The 6,109-nt window shown below is 42.4% G+C and overlaps 1 long non-coding RNA gene across 2 annotated transcripts in view; it reads right to left on the reverse strand.

The window, feature by feature from the left end:
* Positions 1-355: 355 nt before the first annotated feature.
* Positions 356-6,109, reverse strand: part of LOC136051688 (uncharacterized) — a 7,906-nt gene continuing 2,152 nt past the window's right edge. The window contains exons 2-5 of one of the 2 annotated variants that reach the window (XR_010622486.1): positions 5,420-5,651; positions 2,893-3,012; positions 2,303-2,489; positions 356-711 (exon numbers count right to left, since the gene is read on the reverse strand). This is a non-coding gene — a long non-coding RNA (uncharacterized LOC136051688). The remainder of the gene's footprint in view (positions 712-2,302; positions 2,490-2,892; positions 3,013-5,419; positions 5,652-6,109) is intronic. The other variant, XR_010622485.1, reaches the window with a different exon arrangement.

The following is a 6,109-nucleotide window of genomic DNA, read 5'->3' on the forward strand; positions in this document are numbered from 1 at the left end:
TGGAATGGAGCATTCATATAAAGGAATACAATAGCCATTCTGATGTGACCAAAATAAAGTTGAGTTTGCTGTGCAAGAAACTTAACTTTTAAAACTGATAATCTTAAGGAAAGAAAATAGTGTTTCCTGGGCTACTTCCCAGAACAAACTGAAGGCAGCTATGGTTTGCTCTCTGGAAGGAAGCAAAAAAAAACCCCTTCCAAAGCAAGAAAACTTCTAAGTTTAGAAAGAGGGCAGCTTTGTCCAGTGAGCCTTTCCCCTCAGCTACTCATCAGTTGGTCTGTGCGGAACAACTCTCGAGGAAACAGTTATTATTCATGCTTGTAGCAAGAACAGTGATGTGAATCTGGACTGCACTGCATGCCTTCAGTTGGGGAACTGCAGGTACTGAGAACGTGCCTATGCTGCAGCTCATAGCACCTCAGCATTACCAACTGTTGGACTTTTGTTGGAGACTAATGCATTTGAAATACAGCATGATTATGTTTTCTTTTTTAAATTCTGTTTTCAAGAGGTGTAGGTTGTTTGGTTACAGAGCGAACATCACTTACTTTTGTTGTGATGCCAGTGCATAAAAAGTGGATTGGTAGAGGTGTCCGTCTAAACAACCAACAGAAGACACATCTTGTTTCAGGTTCTCCTTGGCCTCCAGTGTGCTGAAGTCTGTTGGATTTATTCTTGTAGCACTTCACTGTCTGGGCAAAAATAGGACTGTAGAAGAGAAATGATATTAATGTGTGGTAACAGACAGTAAAGATAAACGGATACTTTGCATATCCTATGAGGTGATAAAACTCCTGTATGACTTTTTTTAATTAAATGCACTTATGTATTTTTTTAAATAAGTTTCTAAGCTTTTTGATCTTGCGTTACAATCTTTAGGTAAGAGTTGTGCAAATTGTGCAGCTGGGACATCTTTGAAAAGACACTCAAAATGGTACGAATGTGGAATTCAAGTATTAGTGGCACTGTAGGCATCTTTTCTATTCTTCAGTACAAGCACTGAAGGTACCATGGTTAAATCTAATGTACAGATTTTTGGTTGTCCAATATAACCTAGAAGTGCTAAGAAGATAGCTAATAACTTCTAGTAAGTAATGTAGTATAGCATTTAGTAATGTAGAGGTTGAAGTTCATTAACGGCTTTAAATAAACTATTATATGACTCGTTTGTAAGGCGCAGCTACCTTTTTAATAGCTTACTTTAAAAGCATTTCTTAAGTTGCAGACCTATAAGATTACAAATGTCACTCATGTTAGCATAATCCACATGCAAGTGATGAAGCCTTTGCTTTGATGTGCTAAATTGGAGGAGGACTAATGGAGCTATGAATATACAATAGAACATATTTAAGCAGTATTCTTCCTTTAGGTAAAACACTTTCTTGAAACCAGAGGCATTTCAGACAATAAAACAGGCTCTAATGGGGACACTGGGGGGAAGGCTACTGGAAACACTTAGATTTGTCCTTATGTGAAAAATCAATTTTTTTAGGAGATCTGTAAAAGGAAACACGTACTTGTTCACCTTCTATCACACGCATTTGCTACGCCGAGTCTGAAATACACCCCCTGCATTTAGTGCTGCTGAAAAGTCATACAAATAATCAGTAAGAGCTTCCCACTTTCAAAAATGAATGCTGTTAAAAAAATCAAAGGAAATATTACTAATCTGAAATCATCCTAGTGAACCTGGATAAAAGGCTCTGTCTATACTGCATCTAAGCGTCTCAATCATATAAATTGTCACTCTTATTAATGAAACAATTTTGTAAAAAGATTGCCCTCTAAATGGGTTTAATGTTTCTACCTATCCAGCTGTCTAGTTATGAGATTTACGCATCCTGGCAGGCAGTGGGACATTAAGCCTTTCCAAACCAAATTCTGTTTGCAACAAGATACTGTCTTTTCAGTCCTACATGATTTATCTTTAAATATTTTAACAGGTTATGCAGTATCTTACGAAATGTAAAATGAGAATGTCTTACCAGAATGAAGCCTATGAAATTAAGTCACATCTTTAGAATATTAACCACTCTGAGTTTGTCTCCCTTTCTCCCTGTTAGTTAACACCGATAAAATTTGCATCGTCTAATTCTAGGAGAAATATAATAAATAAATAAAATAAATCAGATACCGCTGTAGTATGACTTGCTACCAAGCATTTCAAGAGATGGTTTTAATTTTTTTTTTATCAAATCCTCTGGCTGCTATCTGGTGCCAGGCTTCTTGCAAGTACCTGTGTTCTGAACAGCTCAGTTGAAATAATTGAAATTGAGATCAGGACACGTGTGTCAAATACCTTCAAAGTATTGCGTTTCTTCATTGTGAGACATGTTCCAGGACCGGTTCCACTTCTGAGCCCGTGGTACGTGAAGTACCAGGGAGCCTTTGTTGTTGCTTGTCAGTACCAGGTGTACGCCTGTTGTCAGTCCAGCGAAGCCACAGAAGAGCTCATTGCAATTAAACAGCAATTTGTTTCTATGAAACTGCAATTAAAGTATTACTGATCAGCCATTTTAGATTGGCGGTGCTTTGCCTGCATGTTAAGCAGCGAGGAGCTCCCAGCTCGGTCCGTGAGCTGTGAGCAGCAGTGGGCTCACTGTCCTCAGTGGTGCTGCGGGGCTGTGTGCTGAGCCCCGTGAAGCGTGCCCGGGGCAGTGACAAGTGGGGGCCGAGCCCTGGGCTGCTCCTGCCTCCCGTGAGCCGGGATGTGTGCATCCCACGGGGCCGTGTTCCACTTCAGATTGCTTCTGCTGAGAACGGACTGCGCGTTGCGGGCCGCCAGCCAATACTGTGCTGCAGGTCCTGACTTGTTGGAGATGTGTAAACAGGGCTACTGTAGCTCCTTAATCACAACTAATAAAAGACCAGAAGAAAGCAATCAATTACCTCATAAGCTTCTTCCTTTCTTTTCCCTTAGCAGAACGTGTGTCTGACAGGGCTCCTCTGCAGGCCTGCCCTCCAGGTGGGCCTTGGTGCTGCCTGCCCCGCGCCCCGGTGACTGCGCATCTGCAATGTAAATGTTCAGTGCAAATTAAAAACTTGTTTGTAAGAACTCAGAGAAGCATTAGCTTTGTAGTGGTAATTATATTTCTTAATTATCACCGTATTTTAACAAAGTCTGAGGCACGTTAACTTCAGTTCCTGCATTTTTGCACGGTGGAGGCTGTAGACATCCTCATTCCTTCGCCAGAGGGGATGACATCACACCTGTGGCATGCATGAGATAAGCGTTGCTTGTTTTGCCTGTGCCTCTGAGATAGATGTTCCTTGGGGGGCTGGCCAGGTCGCACAGCCGTGTGCCATCCCTGGGCTGCTGTGCTGGGCAGCAGCAGGGAGGCACGAGGGCAGGGGGAAGCCCTGTGCTTCAGCCTCTGCACAGCCAGCACGGCTGTCAGCCAGTAACTCAGCACCCACAGGGGCCTGGGCCTGAAAAAAGCCCTGTTTGCTGGACACAGATGGGGCTGTGTTGAGGATTTTTATTTTTTTCTCTCCCCCTCTGTGGGTATTTTTTAACAAGCCCAGTTCTGTTGTTGTGTTTCCTTTAGTTGCATCCACAAAAATGCTTTTGGTGTGCAGAGAGGCTGTTCAGCTCGATGGGTTTGGGAGCCATAGCTGCGGGTTTTGCCTTTGCCTGGCACGGTGTTGTGTGGTGCTCCCCTGCCCCTGCTTGCCTCTGGCCTCTGCGGAAGGGCGAGCCACGGCCTGGCACTATGAGCGCTGTGCTTTAATTTGTTATTTCATTAAACGGGGCTTCTCATTGCTACTGCATGAAAAGCAGCAAGCTGCAGAACTGCAGTGAAGGGAAGGCCTAGCAGAGGCTGTGATAGGCTGCGCAGGCTGGATGAAAGCTGCCTCGGGGTCTCCATCACTGCAGGACGGGTCCTGCAAAAGAAAAGGGGCTCCAACAGCAAGGCACACACACCCAAAAGGCCAGGAATTTCAGTAACCCTGAAAACTCAGAGCTTTAACTTCTCTCTGGTTAGCTGGTTAGACAGGTCTCTCAGTGCACTGCGCTATTTTGTACCCTTTGCTCCTGGGTTTTGACAGTCATTTTATCAGTGTACGTCTTCTGCCAGCATTGCTAGAGATGCACCTCAGCTGACAAACACTGAGTTCCAAATTTTGACTTTTTTTAACAGTTAAGAAAATTATAAAAAGTGGTTTTCTTTGTAGGACGCTTGGTCACTTCTATATATCTAATGACATTCAATAGCAAGGGCAGCAACATGTGAGGAACCTGTATGGACAGGGCCAGCCCCAGTGTTCCTCACCATCACCACCACCAATGGCCCTGCCCCTTGCTGCTTTTAAGGCAGCTGCCACCAAAGTGCCCATGTCACGCAGCTTGGTGCAGCCACTGCCTCTTTTTCACATTGTTGGAATTCGCTGTTAATTACATTTTGAAATATCCACGCGCTTGTCCTCATAGGGAATCTTACACACGAGCTTTCACTAACAACGTCAGCAGTTCGCCTCAACCTCTCAGAATAATCATCGGTTCCATTGAACTTCTGCCAGTTGTTTTGTTAAACTAAATGGAGAGAACAGGGCCTATATGCATTCTCAAAAGGCAAGAGATTGCCCTGTGATTTGGGGAAATCTTGATTGCTTACAGAAGAATAAATGAACAAGGCAGATACTAACTTTACACCTGACTTCAATTTCTTCGAGAAGCAGTGAAGAAATGTCTGGTAGGAGGAAAAAGATCCAGCTAGAACTCATAAGCCGTCCAATAATAGTCTAATTTTATTGTGCTGTAAAATCATCAGCTCCTTAGAGAAAACAAAGGGCAATGAATGCCATATTGGTCTTTTATTCTTACAAAAAAACCTTGAGATCAAACAGCCCCTAAAAGACTGAGCTGATATGCATCCGTCTTCTGTATTTTTTTATATCCTCTGATATTCATTCCACTGATGTATTTGATAGGTAATTATATCAGCCATATCAAGATGCTGATAGGAAATAGTGGAAGACTTCAGTGTTTTGCCATAAAGCTCATACTCCTTGTTATTGAGCTCTCATCAGGCTCGGGATCTGCAGCAATAATTTGAAAGCTGCAGTTGATATTTTTGTGTTTATGCCACATTTAAAAATTATTATTCTTGCTTCATCAGTCTTTTTAGATGGGTTGGAAAAAATCATATTGCAAATGAGCTACTATTCTTATTTTTTTTTTTTAAGAAGGGTAAGCATTGAAGTATTCAAATGGAACAGATTATACCTTTAATTACATCCAAACAGGATGCTGAACTGATTTTTCTATTTTCTGTTTAATCGCTATAGTTCAAAACGACATTGCAAATTTGTAAATGAATTCTTTAAGCGTGGCCTTCTGGCCCCTGTATTTACAAGAGAAACCAAAAGAAAAAAGGAAAGAGAGAAGAATTGAAAGGAAAAGATTGCCACTTACTTGTCTGAAAAAGAAGTTTGAACTTCTCACGGGAGGTGTTTGATCTGGACCGATGCTGTTTGTTTTCTGGGAGCGTGCAGTGAGTGCCACCAGCTCTGTGTGCATCACACAGCCACACTGGGTGCCCCCTCCAGAGGGACGCCCCGTGGGCAGCACAGAGCTGCTCCTTTCCCAGCCTGCTCGCCAGCCCGACCAGCCGCCGCTTCTGTGGATGTGCTCCATCTCCATTCTCCTACATGCAGAATGAGAAGAATGAAAGCAAACGCAATTCATCACTTCTTAAACTAAATATATTTCCATTTTGTTTGCATGTGCGTGTGCATATATCACTCACCGTATATATTTAGAATATGTACTGTGACATTACAGCCAGTGATAAATCCTACTCACTTACTGTATGTGTTATTTGCTGCAACATTAAGTTCGGTGAGAATTTTATATGCAACTTGTACCAAAACTAAATATATTGTGGAATTGATGCACAGTTGTAAACAAGAGCATAACTTCCTAATGCAACACAGGAAGGTAGCAGCTTGTGTGGCAATTCCTTTGTAAACAATTGCAGGCTTTCCAAAGAATAAGACGGTTAATTACATTTTTAATGATGTTTTTAGAAAATAGGGATCTTGAGGGGGGAGAAAACCCGCAATGCCAACACCGAAAGTAAGTCTAGAGCTTGTACTGCTTCAG

This window comes from Cyrtonyx montezumae, unplaced genomic scaffold, assembly GCF_038088225.1.
Source record: "Cyrtonyx montezumae isolate F1298 unplaced genomic scaffold, pur_monq_1.0 scaffold_1, whole genome shotgun sequence".
NCBI lineage: Eukaryota > Metazoa > Chordata > Aves > Galliformes > Odontophoridae > Cyrtonyx > Cyrtonyx montezumae.